At 43.3% G+C, this 27046-nt stretch overlaps 1 protein-coding gene across 7 annotated transcripts in view; it reads right to left on the bottom strand.

The window, feature by feature from the left end:
- The window catches only part of FHIT (fragile histidine triad diadenosine triphosphatase), a 1063956-nt gene that overhangs the window by 858863 nt on the left and 178047 nt on the right, over positions 1-27046 (bottom strand). For 3 of the 7 annotated variants that reach the window (XR_014216128.1, XM_082210826.1, XM_082210827.1), the window contains one exon: positions 21364-21397. The exons of 3 other annotated variants lie outside the window; for them this stretch is intronic. The gene's annotated coding sequence lies outside the window, so the exon portion shown is untranslated. Of the gene's footprint in view, positions 1-18167; positions 19032-21363; positions 21398-27046 lie in introns of those variants that run through there. One more of the 7 variants, XR_014216129.1, reaches the window with a different exon arrangement.

Below are 27046 nucleotides of genomic sequence, written 5' to 3'. Positions count from 1 at the left end.
TGCAATCTGGGGAGAAATGGCTTGTAACAGTTGTCGCCCAAGCAGACTTTTGCTTACCAAGTCAAGCACACTAATAAAAAAGCAATATTACCATTTTACTTAGATGGAAAGGTTTGCCAAAGTGGTTTCCTACTTGAAGTTAGTCAACTGGCCATTAACCAAAACAGCGAAGGACCTGGAAGCCCCAAAGTAAATATTATTTGGGTGTCTTGAAAACTGTGACTCCAATCCACAGTGCTTTCCCTGACACTAAGTACATACAGATATGGGTGTCTAAACAACCCCTGAAACTAGGAGTTCTTCCTAGAAGGCACAGGTCCAAGAGGTCTTGTCTTTGCCCTGCTGCTTTCTCCCGGAAAACCCACTCTTTAGTGATAAATCAGAACAAATGCCAATCCATGGAAAACCCAATCGCTCCTAATAAATATATTGTTGAAATTCAGCACTAAACTGCAGATTTTCCCTGGGGAGAGTAATGGGGCAAACAGAGATGTAGATGAGCCCTAGCAGTGAAGGAAGTATTCCATCCTGACTGGATTTTCAAAGGAGGGGGTGTTATTCTTGGTAGGTAGTCAACACAAGATCAGTATTCCGAACCTTAGCATTGTATCTCAGTTCAGCATCCCATAAGTAAGATGTGGGCCTAGCTACCTGTATCAGAGGAAAGGATTATGAGAATTTTGTTGCGCCTATTCTCTTTTGTGATAATAAACTTGCCTAAACTGTCAAGGGAGTTGGGGAACAAATGAGTTAAATCAATAAAGAAAAGTGTGTGCTTGCAATTATTTCATTTCACTGGTCAATGTACAGTGGAAACAAGAAAACGGAGACCTTTTTAAGGAAAACATAATCTGTGTTTGATCTAATTGAGAAGTCGTGGTGTCAGCAGTTTAAATATCACAACAAAATGCTGATAGTCATTATGTTAATGTGGAGGTGAGGGATGGGAGAACAAGAAGTCACACTAAAGAGGCCTAATTTGTTTTGTGTTTTCATGGTGGCAAAGACTTGGCAACAGAACCTTCAAACAGGGAAAATAATATCATGTTACTGGGTCATACAATCACTGCAATAAGAACCAGATAAGGAACTGATCTTCAGAAGTATTTGCAAAACAAAAAATACCTGTAATACATCGGTGGGGAGCATATAAAGGAACTAAATCCTGGGACTGTGTCTTATGGAGAGATTTTAGGACCAGGAATATAATGAGCAAAATATAATCAAATTAAAATAAATTGCTTAAGGTATCAGTCTGTCTTTCCTGGTTTACCTGGCCAGGAAAAGTCTTTAGGGCTGTCTGCACTTAACATGAGACAAATGCTGAGAAAGTGAATAATTAGAGGTGACTTGTACCACCAATGATAGAAACTTTTGCAAATGATTTCTAGGGCTGAGCCTAAAAAGATTCCTCCCCCCACTTTTGCAGCCTTGTTCACAGCTGACAGACAGAGGCCTCCGGTTTTGTAGGTTTTAGATCTTAACCGTAATAACTCACAAGTCATGCTCATTTCAGTGAGGTTAGTGGGCAGTGTTATGGGTCTGGGAAAGCAGGACCCACCCCCAATTTTCTCTACATTCAGTGAAGGGTTAGAATTTGAGCAAACTCATAAATTCATGAATGAAGCAAGGGCTGGAAATAATTCTTGGCTAGCTTCCTCATGAGGTCAGGCTGGCAACGGCTTGTGTGGGGGCAGGTCATTGAAGAAATAAAAGGATGACAATGGCCTGGCTTGTTTGAAAATGGCAAGCCATTGGCAAAACTAAGACCCTGTGCTCAGTAGCTTTTGGGGTAGGGTAGCAGTGGCTTGATGTAAGCAACCGGGGGAGGGGGCAGGGGCAGGGGCGGAGCAAGGTGGGGGTGGACCCCCGGGTGTCATTACCGAGGGGGATGACATTTGGCATGCCACCCACCCGCAACTCCCGCCTACCCCAAGCCGTCGGGGGAAAGGGGGACAGTTGCGCCACTTTTCGCCGCTTCGTTTTGACAGCTCCGCACTCCCGGGCTGCTGGAGGAGGCAGGCAAGGAGAGGACAGGAAGTAGGCAGGTGAGCAAACAAGCGGAGGGTGGAGGGAAGGAGAGAAGCAGAAGCTCTCTCAACTCAGGACCCAAACCCAAACCCTGCAACCCTAAAAAAAGCTCAACAACTGGTAATGACAATGGGTAAATCACAGCCAGTCTTTTTATACTGTGAGTAGATCTCTTGGGTCCCTGCAACGGGGTGAGCTCCCATTCCTCGGTCCCTGCCCCTGCCAACCTAGCAGTTCGAAAGCACATCAAAGTACAAGTAGATAAATAGACACCACTCCGGCGGGAATGTAAACGGCGTTTTCGTGCGCTGCTCTGGTTCGCCAGAAGTGGCTTTGTCATGCTGGCCACATGACCCAGAAGCTGTATGCCGGCTCCCTCAGCCAGTAAAGCGAGATGAGCACCGCAACCCCAAAGTCGGCCACGACTGGACCTAACGGTCAGGGGTCCCTTTACCTTTACTAGATCTCTTGGGAGTCCAACAAGATTTCAATGGGGGGGATGACAATAACTTTTCTGCACCGGGTACCACCTGACCTTGCTACGCCACTGGGACGGGGATGTGTTTTGCAATGAGCTTGAGAAACAGAGGTTACTGGCGGAGGGAGTGTAGGATGCAGAAGGGAAGGAGTTGCTTCCTGCAAGTTCTGCTAGGAATGAGAATGAGGAAATGGGCAGAACACCATGGAGGGACTGAAGAGAAGAAGCCTGGCTGGCTGGCTGGAGCAGGCTGTTAAAGAGAGACGAGATGGTGCTTAGGGTGTCTTAGAATCCAATGCTGTGCTGCTGGGAAGGACAAGCCCCTCTTGAAATGTGAACACTGCAAACTCTCTCTCCATAAAACTCAGGTGCCAACATGCGTGAATAAATCGTATTTCTTAAAGACTCTGCCGTGCCTCATTCCAAAGGAACAAAAGCCCTGGTTAAGTGCCAAGACCTCTGGAATCTCACACCGCTCGGCAGAGATTGGGGTGGCCGGTAAAAGGCAAGTCAGCATGCTTAGGATTTCAGACTGCATCTCTCATGTTCTCCATTCCTCTGCAGCTACACAGACCACACTGACCGAGAGAGGGGCGAAAAGCCACTGCTTTATAAATGGGATATATCTGGGCAGCTGTTAGAAAGGAGGAATTCAGACACAAAGTCTGCAGTGAGCGTTGCAGGGTGGGCTCTCGGCTGCCCTGGCACTTGACAGCATCAGGAAATCAGTGATGGGGATGAGGGGGAAGAGTCCTAACCTCAGTTGCGTGTCAGCACATTTATGCACAAAAAAAGATTATATCTGATACACTTCTGTCATCAGGCACATAAAAATATATTATCTGGCTTACAGTTGGCAGGACTATATATTCACAACAAAAAGGTTTGCGCTAACAAACTTTACTCTGCGTGTGTGCGTGCGTGTGTGTGTGTGTGTGAGAGAGAGAGAGAGAGAGAGAGAGAACTCTGTAAGCCACTACGAAAAGGTAAGTGAATCTATTTCCCCCCTTCTATTCATTATGAGGAAACTTGCAAGTATTCTTAAGCTAAAGCCTGTAAATTCCACCTCCCTTAGAAAGCTTCTTTTAAAAAAAAAAGTCACAGAGAGGCACTGCTAGCAGGCAACTTGTAAATTTTACTCAGCTCTGCAGGAAATTGGCTCCTATTATGTTGGCGTCCCTGAATGTGTCAAACACTTGTTTATTACAGCAGTGCTGTATTCATTGAGTTTTCCTCCAAAAGGCTGAAATCGGTAAGCTGTGGCTTACCGGTGCTTCTTAGTGCTGACTTCCCCACTTTTTCCTATTAAAAAGTATGCAATGAATATTTCTCAATAACCCCTACTGCTTTCATCTATAATAAGAGACAGAAATAATTCAAAAATGCTGCCTGGAGGCCTTAAAGTATCGTCGGAGCTACCCCTCGGTTTATTTTTCCCACTGTAAAGAATTATACAAGAAGTCCAGAATATGTCAGACTCTGTTCCCATGCAAATCAATGGTAGTGTGAGTCTTCAGAGACCAACAGCAGAACACTCCATTGCTCATACTGATAAAAGCTCAACCTTGAAGATCTTACAGCAGGTGATGGGGAAGCTGTGGTGTACCAGATGTTGTTGGACACCAGTTCCCTTTAGCCCTCAGCCAGCACTGCCCATTATCAGGAATGATGGGAGTTAAGGTGCTATAAAAGTGCAAGTAGATAAATAGGTACCGCTCTGGTGGGAAGGTAAACAGCGTTTCCGTGTGCTGCTCTGGTTCGCCAGAAGTGGCTTAGTCATGCTGGCCACATGACCCGGAAGCTGTACGCCGGCTCCCTTGGCCAATAAAGCAAGATGAGCGCCACAACCCCAGAGTCGTCCACGACTGGACCTAAAGGTCAGGGGTCCCTTTACCTTTACCTAACATATGGAGGTCCTTAGGATCACCTTCTCTGCAGCAGCAGCATTATTATTATTATTATTATTATTATTATTATTATTATTATTATGTCAGCAAATCTCAAGGCAGATTCAAAACAGATCACAGTATCTGGAATAGGGTGGGTCCTAAAACACACATCTCAAGTTTCAGATGCCAGGGTAAATGGTTTGTTTATCTTCAGCATTCACCGAAAGTTATATAGTGAAGAAGCCAGACACACTTCTGCGGGGAGGGAATTACACAATTTGTCCCACAGTATGCCCTCTCCCAGGCCACCTACCCCCAAGCTTCTGAGGATAGTGGAACTACACTCTTAACACCTGGGAGATTTTGTAGGGCAGAAGGCAGTCTTTCAGATATTTGGGGCTTTAAACACCAGTGTGAGTACCTTAAATTACTCCCAGAAACCAACCGGCAGCTGTTTCTGAACAAGGGTTATATGAGTTAGTAATCTGTGAGTAATCTTCCAGGGCAACCCCACAGGACTAGTTACAACCATCTAAAAGACAGCAGCAGCAGCAGTAGCAACAACAACAAACCAGTTTTAAAACTTACGTTTAAAAATTATGGGAAGTTTAATGCTTGTGAATGCATTAGAAGGGTGGAGCAGAAATTCTCAAATAAATAAAATAATAAACATGGTACTTGTATGTTTTGCCTCATGGGGCAAAGCTCAAAACCTGCAGGACTGCTTCAAGAAATCTTTCATTTCTCTGTGTCCAGCTTGGATGCTGCCAGCCCAGAATACTAGTTCCTACTCTCTTTCTTCAATTATTCCTGCAAAGGTTCCCTGATCCAGGTCCTAGCACTCTTTGTGCAAATTATCAAGCATTTTCTTTCTTTCTTTCTTTCTTTCTTTCTTTCTTTCTTTCTTTCTTTCTACCTGGCTGATAACTTATGGCTTGGGCATTCTAGTGAGTAATTTGAAGCCTTGGTATTTTCCACCAGCTCCCCTTTATCAAATCTTCAGGCTGAAGGGGATGTTGAATATCCAGCAATATTTAGGTAGGTAATGCAAGTTATACACTTTCGAAATATGAAGGCCGGCTAACTGCAGTGAGGCAAAATTTCAAACCGTGGAATAGATAAGGAGGTGCAAACATAACCTTAAAAAATGCAATAATGTTTCTGAACTGCAAAAAAAGGTGCTATTTGAAGGATAAAAATCAACAGTAAGAAAAGTTCTGCAGCGTAGCAGATTAAGGTTTCACACACAGCAGAAAAGACAAATGGTGTGAGAAGGCACAATGCAGCTGCGAAGCATCTTTCATCTTAATATATAGAGCAAAGAGCCAAAACAAGGGAGAAGGCTCCACGTTGGTTTCCTTTGTTAAAGCTCATGAGAAGCAGTGGCGTAGCGTGGGTTGTCAGCACCCGGGGCAAGGCAAGTAATTTGCGCCCCCTAACCCGTGGATTTGTGCCCCCTAACCTGTGGATTTGCGCCCCCTAACCCTAACCCCCAGATGTTGCGCCCGGTGCGGCCGGCTCCCCCTGCACCCCCCACGCTACGCCACTGATGAGAAGCACTTCACGAGAACATAAGACTCACCTTTCTCGTTTCCATCAGATGGAGGAGGAAGAGAGGGACAGGGCCTGGGGTGCGTGCTGTTCTCCACTATTCTGTGAGCCCCAACTAAATCCGTTATTTCTGTAAGCAACCCCAGTGAGTCGTCCTCTTCTATGCAGAGAACACAGACAGGCCAATGCCCTCTGCAGAAGCTTGCAACTTATGGACAAAACTAAGCATGAAATGCGGGGGCGGGGGGCGGGGAACAGATGAGAGGAAGCAATCCCAGCCACCTGGCAAAATCACAGTATATTTCTAAGAGTAAGCAAGATTGGGGGTGGGGAGCAAGTAAGGGAAACAATTACCTTTGAAAGAAACAATGAATGGATGCACTGCAGAACTTTACTCATCTTCATCTCAGGCGCCAGTGTTTATTAAATTATAAGCTACTAAAAAGCCCCCTTTGAAAATGTCATTTCCCCCCCCCTCCTTGACAGAGAAATAAGAAAAGTAATAAAGACGCATTGGCGATGCACAGCTGTGTAAAAACACAGAATAAATTAAAAGATCCTGTTTACAAGAACTGATGGATGGCCCAGAAGTAAAGGCAATGCCTGAAAATGTCAGAAACCTGATTAAAACACAGCAGCATATTCTTCAGGCTGAACACAGAACTCATATCTTTCATACTCTCCTTTACTGCACAGGAGTGAAATCCTGCTAATCCAATTGTTTTGCAGATGAAACAGCATTGGTGCAGTTACCCGGTGTTGCCTTTGGTTCCTAACAAAGCGTGATTATGCAACGATGGCTATATGTCTATAATTCTGTTCCATTCAGCATTGTGGTAACAGAGCTGCCCCTAATCCAAGCTACTTTCCCATGGCCAAATCCAGCCATTCAGAAGACAGGGCCTCCAAGCTCATTTGGGGCAGATGGCCCTTAAAGTATTCTGGATCCAGGTTGTTTCAGGGTTTGAAGACCACACACCATAACAAAAGGGTGTGCGGCCATGTTCCTATAGGCTGTAGGAAAAATTAACGTAGCAGCAAAATCCTAGTACAGTTATGTGCCCAGAACACTGTTTACCTTTGTTTTGGGGTTATAAAAAGGAACAAGCATCATTTATAGATTTAAAAAAATACGGAGAGCTCTCAGCATATGGCTCAGCGTGTATGCCCCTTTTTTCTGGTCCTTAACTCTGATTCCAATAGATGCTACACAACAAAATATATACCAAGTTGAGGCAGGTTGCTGAATGAAAAAGGTCTTTAATTCCTTGGTACATGTTGCCTAAAAGTATGAGGAGAGAGGGCTCAATAACAGCGCACCCATTGTTTGGTCACTAAAAAAGAGCTACCAGTCCATGGCAGCCTCAGCATAGAAAATACATTTCATATTCAGTATCTCTACTCGCCGAGCACTTTAATCATGCCAAAACACAGTGCAATAATTGTAATTTAATAATACAAACTGCAGAACCCAGTAACAGTTGAAAACTAGAGAAAACAAATGAGCTTTCCACTCCAAGCCAGATGTCAAGTTCCTCTGAATCAGGCTGTCTCTAGGCACGCACTGATAATAAATAGAAATGAATGGATATTTTTATTAAGGTATAGTGGGTCAGCCTCAAATGCTGAGGCCCTGAAAATGAGAAACTAGAGAGCATTCAAAAAGTGGACATGGCACATTAATTCACAACAGAGACTGCAGACAACAGAGAAACATCTGCATTTTCAACATATGCAGAATAAGGCAAGCTCCACAGTTTTCAGTGAATCAGCTTGCAAGCTTTCACAGGCGCTGGAAAGGGGTGACCTGACTGCAAAAAGGACTGACTACCTTGTCAACAATGGCTGAGGTCTACAAAATTACTAACTGCGTAGCATTAGCAGCAGGGGACTGTAAACTTAAGATGGAGTGCATTATGCCTGCTCAGATGCTTGGATAGCCTTACTTATTGATGTATTGAAAAGAATTATATCCTGTCTTTCAGCTTTAGAGATTTCAAATTCAGTTTGCATTCAACTATACAGCGCCTTCACATTTAAGGAAGCTGTTTATTTTTACAAGTTTTCTACTTGTATGATTTTTAAACCACCCATCATCAAGGACAGGGGTCAGCAAACTTTTTCTGCAGGGGGGCGGTTCACTGTCCCTCAGAACTTGTGGCGGGCTGGACACACACACCTTCCCTCCCTCCTTCCCTCAGAGATACCTCCACTCACCACGTTCAGATGGAGCAGACTGGGCTGGGCTGGGCTGGGGAGGGGCACCCTGCCGGCATTGGGTCTCGGCTTGCACTGAGGGGCCGCAGCCACCCCGCCGGGAAGGGCCCCTACCCCGGGGTGTCCATGATCATGCTGCTAATGTGCCACCGCTGAGCAGCACAGAGGACTCCTCTGCCTCTTTCTCCTCCTCCTTCTTCCTCACAGGCTCTCTGCTCCTGCTTCTTCCCACCCCTTTGTTTCTCCTCCCTTCTTGGAGCTAGACGTCAACAAGGCGCCCTGCCCTGTGCCTCGCCCCAGTTGGAGCAGCGAGTCTCAGGAAGGGTCCCCATTGACTGCCAGCTCGCATCAAGCCGGCCAATGGAAGGGAGGCCTGGGGTTGCTAAGGCTTCGGATTGGCCAGCGTCGTGGAAGTCTGAGCAACCTCGGAGCATGTCCAGGGGGGAAATCGCAAAAAAATGGCCCCTGAAGAAAAAAAAGGTGATCGAGCCGATCCAAGCGGTGATTGCAGAACCATTCATGGGCCAGATCCAGAGGGCAATTGGGCTGGATCCGGCCTGAGGGCCGTAGTTTGCCGACCCCTGATCAAGGAGATCCCACAGAAGTTTGTACTTGTATACAATTAAAACATCAAAATGCAGAATTAAAACATTGGAATATAAAATGTAAAACCAAACAGAAGTTCAGACTACCAATTTTGGGATGAAGACTCTAACTAGGGAACTCTGCTAGTCCCCAACTCTGCATAGTCTCCAACCTTGATTGCTGCCCACCTAAGAACCTGCTCCCAAGGCCCATGGATACATTCAGATCTGGAAACAACTTGCCCTGTCCTACAGAACAGGGGTGGGAAACTGTGGTCCTTCTGATGTTCTTGGATGATAATTCCCATTGGCCATGCTAGCTGGCTCTGATGGGAGCAGGAGGACCCATTCACACAGATATTTTTGGCAGAGTGAGATTTCTCTAATAATGGTGCATGAGAATGATGCTTTCATGGGAACCTTAGGCAAACATTCTCAGGAATGGGGTGAAAAAAACAGTAATCTGAAATTAAGTTTGCTTTCCAATGAATATTAGCACCTGTTTGTTATGCCTGATCAATTTTCCCAGGACAGTTCTGAGGTCATCCCATAACAGGGATAACGTCTGAATGGTCAGTAGGTGGGATCCTGTAGCATTTCCCAAGGCTAGGCAGAGATGCATAGGAGTTCTGGATGAGAAGGCTGAACACCTCCCAATCCATGCTTTTCAAATGTTAAAGTATTATTTGTCTCCAAGAAAGGGGGGGGGGGGAGAATCCCACCTAGAATTAAAAGTAACCCTGTGAATTCAATCACTCTTCCCTTTCGAGAAAAACGCCAAGGAGGCCATTTTCCCTGACCTTTGTATGTTTATGCATCGTCATCCATTATGTAAAAATAGAACCTCATAAATTAAAAATGCAGCGTGTCAGAGAAATATTAGTTTTTGAATATTATGCTGTAGACTTGCTATGTGTCTAATTACACTGTAGACACGCTCTGTTTTTCTGAGAAATCATTTCTTCTTTTGTCAAGTTAAGCTATTATCCATTCCAAATCTGATGCCTGACTGCCAAAGAGTTGGTAGCTTGTATTAAACAATTTCCATTTACTTCACATTAAGTCAGTCACATAAAAAGCTTTGGCTTCCCTCTTTCTGAATACCTTCGTGAAAAGCTAAACGTGTCTTCCCCTCTTCCCTCTCTCCCTCCCCCTGTTGAAAACCGATTTAAGGAGAATCTTGACAGATAACACAATGCCAAGTTTTATCACTTTTGAAACTAGTAATGAAATGTCATTGGAAACGCCTCATTAAAAATGTGAAATATACTTTGCATCTTCCCAGTTGGGAGTCAATAACCACGCTGTGAAAGGCACTTTTGAAGATGTATAATATATCCAGTTTAAGTCACATTTCTGAATAAAACACAGGTGCTGAACAAGCTTGTGGATGGCAACCGTATTTTATCTTTACACCATAGTCAAGAACTGATTTAACTACTCAAGAATTCAGCTAATGGCATTAATTTGCTAACTGGATACATTATTTGTGTGAGTAGGGAAAATATTTTTCCTGCACACCCCACTCTTCCAAACACACTTTAAGGTGCATTATTAAAACAGTTCCAAGTCTAGCTTAGAGGCCATTATCGTTCCAGCTACATATTTAAACAAATAAATAGAAGAGTACACAGAAATACAACAGACAACCACAAACTGCTCCCATCTGTTTTTCTAAGAGTTGCTATGTTAGTCCCTTCTGACCTGGGTTACCCTGAAAATATCTTGATGAGTTTTAATACAATGTAATCCCAATAACATGGGCATAGTCAGGGTTTATGTTAGTGGGAGGCAGAACCGAGCCATCTACGATGGGACTGGTCAGTTAGTTGTTGTTTTTTAATTATTTAGGGGGCAGCTGCCCCCCTGTCCACACCTAATCATATTGCTACAAGGCCGACCATGGTATTGTATGGATCCTGCACAGAATTAAGAGGTTTGCTCTCAGCTCCTGAGCAGCAAAGTATGGTAGACATCGGAAGCAGCAGAATGGACTGATCCACTTCAGTTTGCAGGGGGAGTGTTATATATGGGTTAAATAAATAAATAAATAAATAAATAAATAAAGGCCTACATGAAAGCTCCCTGCAAACAGTAAGGTAGCACAACAAGAAATGAGCTGTACTAAAAACAGTTCTCCTTAGCGTGCAATTTTCACTTGCTGATAGTTTGGGGGGGGGGAGTTAACATGGGAAAGCATTCTAAAAGCTGGTGTCCCTACCGGCAGTTTGAAATGGTACTGTCCACTTTAACCCCTTCAGGATTCTTGCCAACTCATTTTGCTGCACCTTTAGACCACATTACCATTGTGGGATGGAAACTGGTTCTTCCAGGGTGAGATAGCAGGATGTGGTGGAAAGTATCTGTTTACTGGGACTACGTGGGTAAATGCAAACGCCTGGGGCTTTTGTACTCCACCGCTGCCCAGGCAAGGAAAAGAATGACAGACTTTTTCCAATCTGCAATTCAACTTATTTGAAGCTTGACAACCATATGTCAGGAGTGCTCTGATGGTGTTTCCTGCTTGGCAGGGGGTTGGACTCGATGGCCCTTGTGGTCTATTCCAACTCTATGATTCTATGATTTATTTCTGTATCAGTTTGCATTCAGAGAGAGAGAGCTAGAGAGAACACACAAAAATCTGTATTCATTCTCATGCGCATTTCAGCTAATATACACATTTTTGAAAACAGTTGTGCCTAAGGTACTTTTTCTTTTTTTACAGCCCCCCCCCATATAATGCATTTTGTGTGTTATTTTCATTGGCATCCACTGTTTGTATGCACGCTTCCTCCTAATGTCTGAACACATTTTTTGGTTGGCATTGAAAAATTCAGAGGTGCGTGAATTTTGAAAAGCAGTTGTGTTTCAGCCTCATCCCTGTTGGCTGACTGCTGTTATGGGTTGCTTCGCCAAGAACTGCAGGATAACATTTTAAGAAAAACAACATCACATTATTCACAATACCTCCAAGGGCACAGAGATTTTGGTACATTTCCTCCATGCTAGGGATTTGACCTCTCACCTCCCTAGCATTTGCAAGGATGAGTTCAACGGTCACCCACATCAGCTGGAGAGAAAGCTTTTCATCAGCAGTTGCATTAACTAATTAATTTGACATTAACTAATTAATCTGCAGACCAGAGAGGGGGAAATGGTACCAGGAAATTATTCGTTTGGAGGTTGAATTAATTAAAACTACTACAATAGTGACAGGGTTTAAGCTCACATTTCTCACAAGAGCATGGAACAGCTCACAGCTGTAGCAAGGCAAGAGAGACTGTTTCTTCACAGGGAGCAGAATTAATCTGTGTCACTCCTATAAGGACATGAACTTATTCAACGGCGCTGACATTAAAACATGGTCGCAGCTGCAGCAAATCTATACAAGCAAGCAAAATCTGCCATTTGATTTAGTGCGTTTGTACGTGTCCTCCATTTACAGGACACTGACTTAACTTACAAATTTGTATTGGAAATACAGAATAGGTTGGTAAATATTCCTGAGGTGGGTAAGTATCATTTCCAACCATATATAGCCATACCTTGGGTTACAGACGCTACAGGTTGCGTTTTTTCGGGTTACGGACCCGCCGAAACCTGGAAGTACTGGAATGGGTTACTTCTGGGTTTTGGCAGTCACGCATGCGCAGAAACGCTAAATTGCACTTTGCACATGTGCAGAAACGCAGAAACGCAACCCGCGTATGCACAGACGCGCTGCTGCGGGTTGCGAACGTGCATCCCGCACAGATCACATTCACAACCTGAACGTCCACTGTAGTCATAAAAACCTTTACATGTTGGAATATAGTCCAGCGGCGCCATGTTTATGGGGTGAAGGGGGTTTCAGCTCCCCCAATGTTTTTGGCAGGGGGCACTTCCCTCCCCCCAATATTGATACAGCTGCCACCCCCTTCCGCCACCGGGCACCCTCCACGTGTCCCATACTTTGCCCAGCAGCCCAGGAGCCAGGCAGCGGCTGAGACAAACACAGGCAATCATTGCTTCACTTGTCCCAGTTGCAGCCTGGCTCCTGGGCTAAGGCTGGGATGAACAAATGCAGATGTCAGGGACTGGGCAGAAGAGGAATGGTGGAGATCGCCTCCCCATCCTGACACTTCCAGGGAGGAGGAAGAGGAAGACAATAAAAATTTGCAACAGGGGTTTGAGGGAGGTCACAGCTCAGAGGCAGGTGAGGTCAAAAGTTGGGAAATCGTGGGAGAGCCAGAACAGCTGGCTGACATGTTGTCATCAGAAAGTATTCCAGACCCACCATCTGCCAGAACCCGGCAAGCCTTAAAAGTAGGAGAGCAAAGAGCTCCAAGACAGAGGGCATGTGGCAGCACCCGTAGAGGACATGATAATGACGAACGAGGAAGTAGGAAAGACGGGGGGGTGGAGATTCACTCGGGACAACGCCATTATCCAAGAGGCTGGTTTCTATAGCCTCTCTCTGTAAAGATTGAAATAAAAAAGGACAGTAAGAAACTTTTCCTTGTCTTTATGCGTCTTTGTTTAGGGAAATTTTTAATGATTGATGTTTTATTGTGTTTTTAATATTCTGTTGGGAGCCGCCCAGAGTAGCTGGGGAAACCCAGCCAGATGGGCGGGGTATAAATAATAAATTTCTTCTTCTTCTTCTTCTTCTTCTTCCTCCTCCTCCTCCTCCTCCTCCTGCTGGGCAACCAGCCAGGAGCTGCTGACAGCAGAGATCGTCCTCCATGTGGCATCACATGACGCGTCACATGACTGTGCCCCCTCAACATAGGGGGCAAGTCTGTGTCCCTAATATAGTCAGAGTGCTGTTTAAAGACATAAAAGCACCACCTAGGCATGCACACACCAAGATGGCAATGAGGGGGGGATGTTGTGGGTATCTGGAAACAATAAGCATGATGGTCCTCTCACTGTGTTCCCTTCAGGATTTTTAAAACCTTTCCCCCCTTCAAATCTCTGGATCCCCCTGAGAATGTTGATACTGCTGTCATATTGCTCAGTGGCTATATGGTCATGGGCACTGACCTCCTGTCTTCGCTATTACACAAGGAATGATGATGTTGTCACGAATTCAGCCTACACTTGAGTAGGACCCTGGCAGAGGCACATGCCCGACTGGCATGTTCCCTCCTCCTAGTCGATCGCTCGGGAGCTTCATAAGATTTCTTCAGCCCGAACATCACAGCGACTGATGCTAACCGGCACCGGCACACTTAGGGATCCACAGAGTTTGCGCACCTTGTGTGACAGACCTCAGCAACTCAGCCTTTTGGCTAATCTACTTTATTTACACACACACGGAGCACTACAACATGGTTCCCTCTCTCAGACAGCAAAGAGAAAGAACAAAGGACAATAGTCCCACTTCACGGAACACAGTAACACAAACATCCTGTCTTTGTCACTTCCCACTCTGTGGAGTCAAAACATATACCGTCATGAGATAGACAACAATCCCATGACTGCAATCATGGAGCAGGAATTCTAACAGATGTATCCACATGTACTGTTGTACAGTAGCTGGTCTCCTGGAACCACAAAAACCAAACCAGCTACACATCACAGAGGCCTATAGCTGAATTAGAATGGGAAATGCCATGGGGATTCAGGTCAAAGCTATGCCTTACCATCATACTATGAGCACTCAGGTCAAAGCTATGTCTTACCGTCATACTATGAGCAAAAGGGAAGGAGACCCCCAAGGTGAGGAATGGATGTTTTAGTTCCATCTGTGTGCACTGAGAACAAATTAGAATGGATCCCAAACGTAACCTAGCTATAAAGTAACAACTCAATACAGGGAAACCTCTGGGGAGAAGGGAATAAACTACTAGAATGCTGAGGAACAGAACTCTAATCATTAGAAAATTATGAACTGGCATATAACTATATTCAGGGTCACAGCTAAATTAAAGTATTGATTTAGATCAAGATTTCCCCTCCCCCTCTCCTTGCTAATGCTTCTAGATTTTTTTTAAAAAAAACATCTGTATGTTATAATTTACGGTGAAGATCAATTCTGTTATCAATTGACCCTGCTTAGAAATCTGCACAATCTTAAATTAACTAACTTGAGATGTTTGAAATGGAGAGAAAGTATTCATCCCTCCCCCCTAATATAATCTCATTTTAAATCACACACACACACACACACACACACACATATATATATATATATATATATATATATATATATATATATATATATATATGCAGGTTTTGGTGTCTTCGAGTGTCTTCCCGTGTAAGAGTAGGGGTGTCTGGGCGACGTTTCGACGAGGTCTCACTCGTCATCTTCAGGCTGGTGCTTTCGGCTTCTTGTTACTGGAACAGAGCAGAATCTGGTGTTTGAGTTCCTATAAATACTGTTGAGGGGTGTGGTGTATAGCCTCCAACGTTCTGGGCAGAGAGGAAGTTCCTAGATTAGTGTGCCTTTTCTTCTTTTGTTCCTTAATTACTTGAGGGATATCTTGAGTGATTTCATGAGTGATATTCTGAATACCCCTGGGTGGGTCATTAAGTGTAGATTAGTTGCTAAAGCCAAGCCAGAGCACAACTAAATGCAGCACAGCCATCTTCTCAGAAAAACTCTTCACAAGCTCAAGAGGTCAAGACACGAAAGCTTTAGCAACTAATCTACACTTAATGACCCACCCAGGGGTATTCAGAATATCACTCATGAAATCACTCAAGATATCCCTCAAGTAATTAAGGAACAAAAGAAGAAAAGGCACACTAATCTAGGAACTTCCTCTCTGCCCAGAACGTTGGAGGCTATACACCACACCCCTCAACAGTATTTATAGGAACTCAAACACCAGATTCTGCTCTGTTCCAGTAACAAGAAGCCGAAAGCACCAGCCTGAAGATGACGAGTGAGACCTCGTCGAAACGTCGCCCAGACACCCCTACTCTTACACGGGAAGACACCCGAAGACACCAAAACCTGCATTCCTGTACCCGTGAAAATCTACGAAAGCATATATATATATATATATATATATATATATATATATATATATATATATACATATATATATATATATATATATATATATATATATATATATATATATAATGGGTACTACGTATGCCCCCCTTAAAAATAACACAGCAAGGAAAGTCCCATGTTATGCCAAATGAGTAATGTCAGAGCCGGGTCTGCTTACCTACTAAAATTTATTGAGATCTCTAAAGAAATCAATGACTTAACCAAAAACCAGTAAATAAAGTGTAGTATAATCAAAGCCTGGGGGATTAAGGTAATGAATCTTCAATTATTAAATCTATACCCTTTAATTACAGGTAGCATCTCTCCCTTTTCTCAAGCCATCTCTAAATCTGTCTTAGCACCCTATTTTTAACATTCCTGGAAGCCTTAGGAACGTAAGATCAAAGGAACATCTCAGATTCTAAGATTTTCTGTTTGCAGTTGCAGCGAGATTGATGCCTTTGTAATTTTACAAGCAGGGCACAAAAGAATCAGCACCAGACCTATATAGATACTGGGGAAGCCTATTAGTAACCTTTATTGCACAGGGTATCTATTCATTTCTACCCTCTTCCCCTCCCCTGCTTGGTTAAACCACTGACTTTTTTTCTGCAAATCATCTTTACAGTATTGGTTTCTTTTAATTTACATTCATAGAATCACATTATAACATCTCAATGGCTAAACATGCCTTTCAAAATAATAATAAAGAAAACAAAAACAATTTTTTTGCTTAATTGCTTGATTCATTCGTACTCCTTTTATACTTGACTTCCCTCCCCTTCTTACTTGGGTCCTCAGTTTTACTTATTTGAATGCCTCTCTTAACACGTTAAAACTTTTCCTGTTTTTCCACTATATTTCAGTATTTTTTTCTTACAGAAGCTATTCCAAACCAGTCAAAATTTCAATTTCCCCATAACAGTCTTTCAAATATTGTTTGAATATGTTCCAATCTTTTTAAAATTTTTGTTTTGTTTGATCGCCCAGTCAACTTGTCCATCTCCGCGTACTCCATTAATTTGGTCAACCAATCTTTTTTGGTTGGTAAACATTCCCTTTTCTAGTTCTGTGCAATCACAACTCTTGCTGCGGTGGTGGCGTACATGAATACTTTCTTTAAATCTTTTGGAATCTCATTTCCCACAATCCCCAATAGGAATGCTTCTGGTTTGGGGGGGGGAATTAAACCACTGACTAATCCTAAAGGGGACGCGGGTGGCGCTGTGGGCTAAAGCCTCAGCGCCTAGGGCTTGCCGATCGAAAGGTCGGCGGTTCGAATCCCCGCGGCGGGGTGCGCTCCCGCTGCTCGGTCCCAGCGCCTGCCAACCTAGCAGTTTGAAAGCACCCCCGGGGGCAAGTAGATAAATAGGTACCGCTTACCAGCGGGAAGGTAAACGGCGTTCCGTGTGCGGCTCTGGCTCGCCAGAGCAGCGTTGTCACGCTGGCCACGTGACCCGGAAGTGTCTCCGGACAGCGCTGGCCCCCGGCCAATAGATGTGAGATGGGCGCACAAACCCCAGAGTCTGTCAAGACTGGCCCGTTCGGGCAGGGGTACCTTTACCTTTACCTTTAATCCTAAAGAGGACCTGTTCTCTTATCATATGGCTGCTAAATTTATTCCAGAGACTTAGGTGATTTAATTTGCATGCAGCATTCTGAAAATCCAAAATCTTAACCATTGTTTGCTTTTTAATTTTGATGCACACCGCTGAGAAACTTCAGTCATTAAGCAGCATATAAATAGATTAAATAAATAAATATGCAATAGCTGTGTTCCTATTAAACAAGTAGCCTTGATTTATTCAGCTCAAATGCTCCCTCCTATCTCCTCTCACATTGCTAGGTCAATGTTGGAAGTTATCTCTTTCAGTTTCCTGCTTTGTCTGAACCTCGCATTGTGGTTTAACACTAACTAAGGCCAATTTCAAAGCCAGCCAACTTCAAACAATAGCCATAGTTAGCATAGTTAAACCACATTACCTAATTCAGACAAAATAAGAAGCCACAGTTTGCTAAAAACTGAAAGCAAACCTTCTGAATTCTTTTTGAGATGAAGAGAAGGAAAGGGGAGCCCACAATCTTGTGGCTCACTGTGGTTCTTGTAGACCATAGTTTGTTGTTGCATGCACATATAACCATTGTCTACTGAATCATCTTTGTTTGTTTGTTCAAACTCTCAAAGAATTCTTAAAAGTTAGTGAAGCAGGACTTCCATTACTTTTATTATTTAATTTGTTATTTATATAATTCCCATTAAAAAAAATGAAACATGTAAAACAGTTCTGGAGGCAGCACAGACCCTGCAAACAAATTCTCCTAACAGACTAAGTCTGCTAAAATTGTACGCACATTTGAATAAATGCAATTAACCTTTTATTTTGTTGCCATAAACAGGATGGATGGCTTTCCACCAAGCAGCCAGCCCTCAAGGAACACAATGATTTTGAATAATTGTTTTTTAAAATCCGTACAGCTTCATTCTGCTATATAGAGAATCCCTGGGAGATCATCTCATCACCTCCATGTTCTAAGATGACCTTTAAGATAGACACAGGATAAATACGCCACCTTCACACCAAATCAAGTGCGAGGGTGCGCAGACACTAGGACTGTGCAAACGTGCCTCAATCCATTTTGAGATAAATTCACACTTTCATCCAGTATTTTCTGTTCAGCTGCAGTTGGTTTATTTTGCTGCTGCAGATATAAACTTCTTTTTTTACGTATATCATAGCAAACTGACTTCCAATGTTGACGGATACGGTAGATTAATTAGTTTACCATTACCCATCTTCAGGAGGTAGAGGTTGTAAGTCCAATATAGAAATAAATAAAACCCAGGGCATAGTCATGTCGTCAGGCACTATGACAACAGGATGCCGGACTAAATTAAGTTTTGGCTTTATCCAGCAAAGCTCTCCTTATGTTCCTATGGTGATCATTTGCACTTGGTACATAGTTCCCACAACTATTTTCCAGTTATTGTTTCAAAGGTTGTTGTTTTTTGCTTTGATTTTTTAAGTCCGACTAGCGTGGTTAACATATAATTTCACTCTGTCCTATTGAGCCCAAATACTGTATTTTCCCATTAGACCACAATCAATCCAGGCTGCAATTATCTCCATACACAACAGTTGAAGCGTATGGGGTTTCTTTTCCAAGAATTCATTGTTTTGTTATGTTGACACATAGTTGCAATTTCCAGTAAGGCCTGCACTATATCAAAATGGCTTCACTAGCCTGTCCAGCTGTGGTTGATGAAAATTACTGCAGGGCAACAGTGGTATCTGAGAAAAAGCAACAGGAACATCATTATAGTGGCCCATTTAGCAGGGTCAGGGATGCAATATCAGTATAAGTCTCTGAATGTGAAGACTGTCAGTGAATTGGATATCCTAAGGGGAAGTCTGGAAGACCTATGATATGAGCCATTTTGGCAAAGCTCTGCAGATCAGAAAATATCAGAGATCAATATTTGATGCTAAATCATCTCTTAGGTGAAGTGATCTACATGCTCACTGACATTTTCTACATACTAATATACCCTCATATCAACTAGATTATTAGTTGAGCATCTAAGCCCTTTCCAACAAGGAGTACAGTGGTACCTTGGGTTACATACGCTTCAACTTACATACGCTTCAGGTTACAGACTCCGCTAACCCAGAAATAGTGATTCAGGTTAAGAACTTTGCTTCAGGATGAGAACAGAAATCGTGCTCCAGCGGCGCGGCAGCAGCAGGAGGCCCCATTAGCTAAAGTGGTGCTTCAGGTTAAGAACAGTTTCAGGTTAAGTATGGACCTCAGGAATGAATTAAGTACTTAACCCGAGGTACCACTGTATAGCATACTAGGCATTTTGCCCCCCTCATATCTCTGCCTGCAGCCATTACATTCACTCTTTTAACATATTTATTTCTTATTTATAAAATGTGTTTGTAAGCCTTCTGCAGAGCCATGCCCTCACAAAACAACATGCATAGAAAGGAAGCTATAAGTTACATTAGGTAGATTGGAAAGTGTACAATTGTCAAGAGAAAACTGCTGTGAATCACATAAGGCATTAACACTCTTTAGGAAAGGCAAGAGTAAAGGCTTTCAAGGTGCTCTTAAAAGCCAATATATAAGGCATTTGGAAAGGAGTTCCATAGCCATGGGGCCACTAGCAAGAAGGCCCTGTATCTCATGCACACCAACCTTATCAATGAACATGCAAATTAGCTGTCCAGAGCAGGCACCTCACCTTGGACTTCTAATCTGTTGTGAGGCAGTAGGTCTGCAATCTGGTAAGAGTGTACCTATTTATCAATAAGCCAAATATTTAAAAATGCCCTAAGTCTCCAGCGATTTCTCTTTCAAAGGAAAGCAAAACCCAGTCGGTGCAGTCCCTGAAATTTTCCCAACATGGAACAATATTAATACACAGACCCACCCCACCACCCCACGCTCACCAATGACATCCCCTCTAGGCAGGAGGTGGTGGGGGGAGACCTGCCTACTTAAGCCCATCTTCTGGAAACATCTCCAGTTAGTATCTTCTGTGATAACCAGTCACCTGTACTTGTTACTCAATCAAAGAAATACAGTGGTACCTCAGGTTAAGTACTTAATTCGTTCCGGAGGTCCGTTCTTAACCTGAAACTGTTCTTAACCTGAAGCACCACTTTAGCTTATGGGGCCTCCTGCTGCCGCTGCGCCACTGCTGCACGATTTCTGTTCTCATCCTGAAGCTAAGTTCTTAACCTGAGGTAATATTTCTGGGTAAGCAGAGTCTGTAACCTGAAGTGTATGTAACCCGAGGTACCATTGTACTTTGATTGAATCATTGGTTGGCATGGCTTGACATAAGAAGTCTCTACAGAATCCCATCTTACAAACGCAAACTAATAATAATTATTATTATTATTTGTTATTTATACCCTGCCCCAGCCACTCTGGGTGATTCCCAATAGAATATAAAAACACAATAAAACATCAAACATTAAAAACTTCCCTAAACAGGGCTGCATTCAAATGTCTTCTAAAAGTCAGATAGTTGTTTATTTCCTTGACATCTGATGGGAGGGCATTCCACAGGGCAGGCGCCACTACCGAGAAGGCCCTCTGCCTGGTTCCCTGCAACCTCACTTCTTGCAGTGAGGGAACCTGCCAGAAGGTCCTCGGCGCTTGGACCTCAGTGTCCAGGCTGAACAATTGGGGTGGAGACACTCCTTCAGGTATACTGGGCCAAGGCAGTTTAGGGCTTTGACTTGTGCTCAGAAACGTACTGGGAGCCAATGATAAGCTTAGAGAGGCCCCAAAGATATCCTCTAGGCTACCCACTCCAACCTACCTAATCCTGTAACAATATTTTTATGTTGGCATCCAAATGTGACCACACTATAGCTGGGATCCAAAGGACCACTTTTCAGCCACCTTCTTCCTCTTTCCCCATAAAGCTGCTCCTGCGGCTTGCAGACCTTTGGGTACAGCATCCCAGTAAGGGCTTAGAAAAGGGGATCGGAAAACTCCCATGCCCAAAAGCACTCGGTGTGCACAAACAAAAGGGTCTTGGCTAGCGTGTCCTAAGAATCAGTTCCGAATGTCTGCTGCTACAATCCAAGTAAAATGATTGCTCACCTTATTCATTCCAAGGAGTTAACAGTCCAGGACACTGAAAAGAGAAGAGGGAATCACTAACTCACTCATTCTGCTCAAGAATTAATGCAAGTTAAAATGCTTTTGTAAGCTTAAAACGAAACCAATTTTATTTTCTTTAAGATCATGCATTTGCCAAACGAAAACATAAATCTGATGTAATAACCTACCACAGAAACTTGACACATTTCCCTGTTACCAGATGCAAAACTGAGGAGATCTAAGAATAAAATGCATGTCTTCAAAGTCTTATAATTTTAAACACTGTTATTTGTCTAGTTCCCATTGAACATACGCCTGCTTAACAGAAGAGGTTTAACTGAAAGCTAAGTTAAACTGTATTGGATACAATAGTGGCAATCATATGTAAAACTCATTCCTTGTTAATCAAACAATTAAGTAATTCGGAATCCAAACATCAAGAACACACACCTTAGGTTTCTACAGGATTGTGTATTGTAAGTAGCCTACACATTTTTTACACTCACCACTTCTACCAATTATAATGTTCAAACACAGCATCACATTTTGAGATGGTATCTATTTTAAAATAAGTGCAATGAAGCCAGGGGAGTTTAAGAAGCTTACTGAACACCCTGGACAAGACAACTCCATTCCATATTAGTTATATTCTCACAAGGAAGGGACATGAGTGGCGCTGTGGTCTAAACCACTGAGCTTCTTGGCCTTGCCAATCGGAAGGTTGGTGGCTCGAATCCGCACAACGGAGTGAGCTCCCGTTGCTCAGTCCCAGCTTCTGCCAACTTAGCAGTTCGAAAGCACATAAAAGTGCAAGTAGATAAATAGGGACCGCTGTGGTGGGAAGGTAAACGGCATTTCCGTGCACTATGGCACGATGTCCCATTGCGCCAGAAGTGGTTTAGTCCTGCTGGCCACATGACCTGGAAAGCTGTCTGTGGACAAATGCCAGCTCCCTCGGCCTGAAAAGTGAGATGAGCGCCTCACCCCATAGTCGCCTTTGACTGGACTTAACTGTCCAGGGATCCTTTACCTTTACCTTACTTTCACAAGTGTCAAAGAATTGAAAAGTCAACTGCTCTTTGTCTCCACTACGTTACCCATACTAAGGCAGGGTATTCACCTAATAAGTCCTACTGTGAAATAACAGTCAACTGGGAGAGGAAAGAGGAGACCATTCTGTATAGCAAGCTGGAATGTTTTTGCAGGCACAAGAGCATGACATTGAGTCCTTCCCCATCCATTTAAAGCACATTCCCCAAGCACTAATGAATCTTGGGATCTGGGAGCTAGGAATTGTAGCTCTGTGAGGGATGAACTACAGTTCCCAGGATTCTTGCAGAGGGAATGGGTTTTAAAGCTATGTTGCGTACACAACGTAAGAAGAATTAAAACAAAAGAACTAGACTTTAAGGCTCTACAGCAGACAGGATTTACAAGCAGTACAAAATAACAGTTTTAACTTAGGTTAGTTTAATGGCAAAGAATCTAATCAACTGTTAAGAAACTTAGCTGACCCTCCTATGGAGAAAAAAATATTAATTCAGGAGCAGGTAGCTAAAATGGTGGAATCAGTATATTGTTGCTCTATGCAAGGTTTCCCAGACTTGGCTCACCAGCTGTTTTTGAACTACCACAACTCCCATCATTCCAGTTGTCAGGGATGATAGGAACTGTAGTCCAAAAACAGCAGTCAACCTAAATTTGGGAAACTTTCCTCTATTGTATTGCCCTATTAGTCTAGCTCTGAATAAGCCAACCCTAAAAGAGAGGCAAAAGACAGAAAAACATGACTTGAAACTGGATGCAGAATTCTGCTCAAGTTATTACTGGCTGCAAACTAGAAAAGCAGTCAATTTGAATTATTAGCAATGGGAAAGATGGTACAGTAAGTTCTATTCATGTCAAACTTTTTTTTTATAAAAATGACAATTTAATATGGTGACATTTACCCGAGACACAGCTGTTCACTTAGCTTTGGCTACTTAATACATAGGTGTCAATGCTAGAGGCAAGCTCAAAGCTTCCACGGAAATGGGGGAGGACCCTTTTGATATAGATTCATTTCTTTCCTGCAATGCAGTGCTTAATTTTGCCAATTAGAAAGCCTGGGGTTAAAGCATGGTTTAAATCACACATGCTCCCAATTGTTGGCTACATGAAGACAGGTTGTACTACTCGGCAGTGGGGGGGAAATGCAACCTGCAAAAGAAGACTCAAAAAAGTTGGCACAGGTGAGTTAGGAGCAAGCGAATCCCCACTTAAAATCTAACTTCAGTCTGGAACTCACCAGATCAGGGGTCATCAAACCAGCACCCATAAAAGCTTTGTGACTTTGACCCAGTATACCTGAAGGAGCGTCTCCACCCCCATCTTTCAGACACTGAGGTCCAGCTCCGAGGGCCTTCTGGCAGTTCCCTCAATGCAAGAAGAGGGCCTTCTCAGTAGTGGCGCCCGCCCTGTGGAACGCCCTCCCATCAGATGTCAAGGAAATAAACAACTATCTGACTTTTAGAAAGACATCTGAAAGCAGCAATGTTAGGGAAGTTTTTAATGTTTGATGTTTTATCGTATTTTTAATACTGTGGTACCTCGGGTTACAGGTGCTTCAGGTTACAGACGCTTCAGGTTACAGACTCCACTAACCCGGAAGTAGTACTTCGGGTTAAGAACTTTGCTTCAGGAGGAGAACAGAAATTGTGTGGCGGCGGCGCAGCGGCAGCAGGAGGTCCCATTAGCTAAAGTGGTACCTCAGGTTAAGAACAGTTTCAGGTTAAGAACAAATTAAGTTCTTAATCCAAGGTACCACTGTATTCTGTTGGGAACAGCCCAGAGTGGCTGGGGAAACCCAGCCAGATGGTGGGGTATAAATATTATTATTATTATTATTATTATTATTATTATTATTATTAGCTTATCAGCTACAGGTGGAGCCACTTGGCCTTCTCCCCCTTCAGGCTGCTGTTCAGCAGGTGAAGCTGACCCTAGGCCCATGACAATTATACCTTGGATGCCATATATCACAATATGACTATCCTCGATTAATAAAGTTGGGTACACATCATATATCTGAAGCACCCCCCGCAAAAGAATCCTCGGAATGCTAGCTTCTTAAGGGTGCCAAGATCTACATCTGTGGGGGGTAAACTAAAACCTCCAGATTATTTGGGTGCAATAGTGCACTTTCAGTGTATAGTGGCAACACAGAGACTGAATTAATCTCCATGCCAGCCAACACTCCCAGGGTAGGGAGGGGGCCGGGGAGAGCTCCCTTCTTTCTAGCCGATTCCAAATATAGTTAGATGACATTCATATGGCAGTATACCAATAACCTATGTTTGTACTATAGAAGGTAATTATTTCCTTCTAACGATACAATTACCGTAGAATAAAAATACTAGTGACCTTGATTTAAGCAACACAGCCCTTGAATATTTCAAGATAAGCTTCCCACATCGGTAAAAGCTGAAAGGAGGGTCACAAGGGAGAAGCATTTAGCCTAAGTCCCAGCATGATTTTACAGCCCCCTTCTAAGATCCACAAGCCTTTTTAAAGAGCTTTTGTTATTTGGAATATTTCCAGTAAGCACCAAGCATTAAAACAGCACCTGTGCAGCTGCTAAGTTGAATCACCTGTTCATTGCCCTAGAGAATTAAAGAAACATTTAATACAATATTATAGAAAGTTGACACAGAGAGAGAGAGACCAGAAGGAAAAAGAGAGGAAGCGAGGTGGGGAAGAACCTGTTTCGCACTTCTAAAAAGAATGTGTTTAATTTGCCACTGGAGGTAAAGCCCACTAACGTGGCAACTGAAAGCTGTATTCTGAACGTGAGGGAAGAGACTTTCCACACGCACCCGGGTTCAGCACCTTTCTGGCTTGTATCACCTTTCTGGCTTCCATCAGTTATGTCCTGCCTTTCTAAATGTGACTAAGGCTACGATCCAAGCTTACTGACTAGGAATAAGACCACTACATATATTAAACTCCTCTGATTAAATATTAACTCTGTTTCTCCCTTCCCTCCCTGCCTCCCACCACTTCTCTCTCTCTCTCTCTCTCTCTCTCTCTCTCTCTCACACACACACACACACACACACCCTTGACATGGCTTGTTAAGTGCCAAAAGTGGAAGGAACACAATTTGTTGCCTCCAGTTCCCCGTGTTATTTATTGCAATCCAGAGGATGCAGAGTAATTGGAAAGCTGATAAGCTCCTCCACACATACGTTAAAATGAGATTTAAGTTAGCGCTTCGAAAGAGTCCTGGGGGATTCTAAATGAAAGTTTTATAAGCCCTGATATATGCACATATTATTAACTCCAGTCGTAATACCTTATTTAAACAATTAGCCTCCACTTCAAAGAATCGGCCCCACTGAAATTTTGCAGGACGGCTCCTCGGCGCCATGTCTCATTCTCACAGCCAACCACAGCAAAACCGGAGCCGGTTATTATTATTATTATTAGAATTTATATGCCGCTCTATACCCGGAGGTCTCAGTTACGAGAAGAAAGCCACTTACATTCTGCTTGGTAATCCACTTCCCCAGTATTCAAGGCTGCCCCTTCCTCACTTTTTTTTTTGGGGGGGGGAGGGGGCAGGGAAAGGAAACAGCACTCCGCAGCCATAATCAAGGAGTCTTGTCTGGTGGGAATATAATTAGAATTCCCTGCCAGAGCTTCCCCTTCTGATAAAGGTGTACTCAGCATGTGTGTATACTAAAAAATTCCACATTGCTGTTCTTGGCATTTAATTAGGGGGTAAAGTAAAACGTGCAGGACTGGAATTTTAAGTGTTGGTTTAATAACCTTTATCCAGCTCATTTCTCAATGATTTTCTTCCTCTCTGGAGAGGCTTCTAATGTCAAACTGTGGTATTAAGGTGAGTCATGGTTACTGAAGAGGCACAAGGAAAGTACATGACAGAATTTCTTAATTTTAAGATTGCTGGCGGGGTGGGGAGGGGCGTTGTGTGGAAGAAGCTGAAGTCTTCCCTTCGTTTCAGAAATAACACAGAGAAAGCTTATACCTCATGAGCAGTAGGGGAAATGGGAGGTGGCACTCAAGACTTGAAAACATAAGAATAGCCTACCTAGTCCAGCAGTGGCCTAACAAATGCCCTTGGAAAGCTTGCAAACAGCACAACTCTCCCCTTTTGCGGCTTCAACAACTTGTCTTCAGAAGCGTATTGTCTCCCATTGTGGAGGCAGAGTATAGCCATCATGGCCAGTTAGTTATTGTTAACAGAATTATAATCTTGCCCGCCTCAAGGACAAAATGTCGTCCACACCTGCTTTATCCTTTTATTTGTTGAAATTTATAGCTCATCCGAACGCAGAATGTTTGCTGCAGTATCAGAAGATTTGTACAACAGAATGATTATTGATATTGCTTTTTAAAGCTTTCGTTTGAAGATAATGTAAAGCAGTCGGCCGAGAAGGCAGCTAAAGTATCCTGTGCTTCTTATTCTCAGCCTCTGAGGGCTGTATCCACGGTTGGTGAAACTAAGAGAAAACTCGATTGGTAGCTCCATTAATTGAGTGGAACTTAGTTGAAATTAACAGAAAATGTTTGCTTAAACAAAAAGCCACTTTCACAATGTACTCTGGTCCAGAATTTGATGGCACGCTGGAGGAACAGAAGGAGTCCCCAAACTGAGGGACAGTCAAATGTAGTACTTCTT

The sequence above is a fragment of the Podarcis vaucheri genome (assembly GCF_965113315.1).
Source record: "Podarcis vaucheri genome assembly, chromosome: 2".
Lineage (NCBI taxonomy): Eukaryota > Metazoa > Chordata > Lepidosauria > Squamata > Lacertidae > Podarcis > Podarcis vaucheri.
The sequence above is the reverse complement of the archived record's forward strand: the minus strand, read 5'-3'. Positions and strand labels throughout refer to the sequence as shown.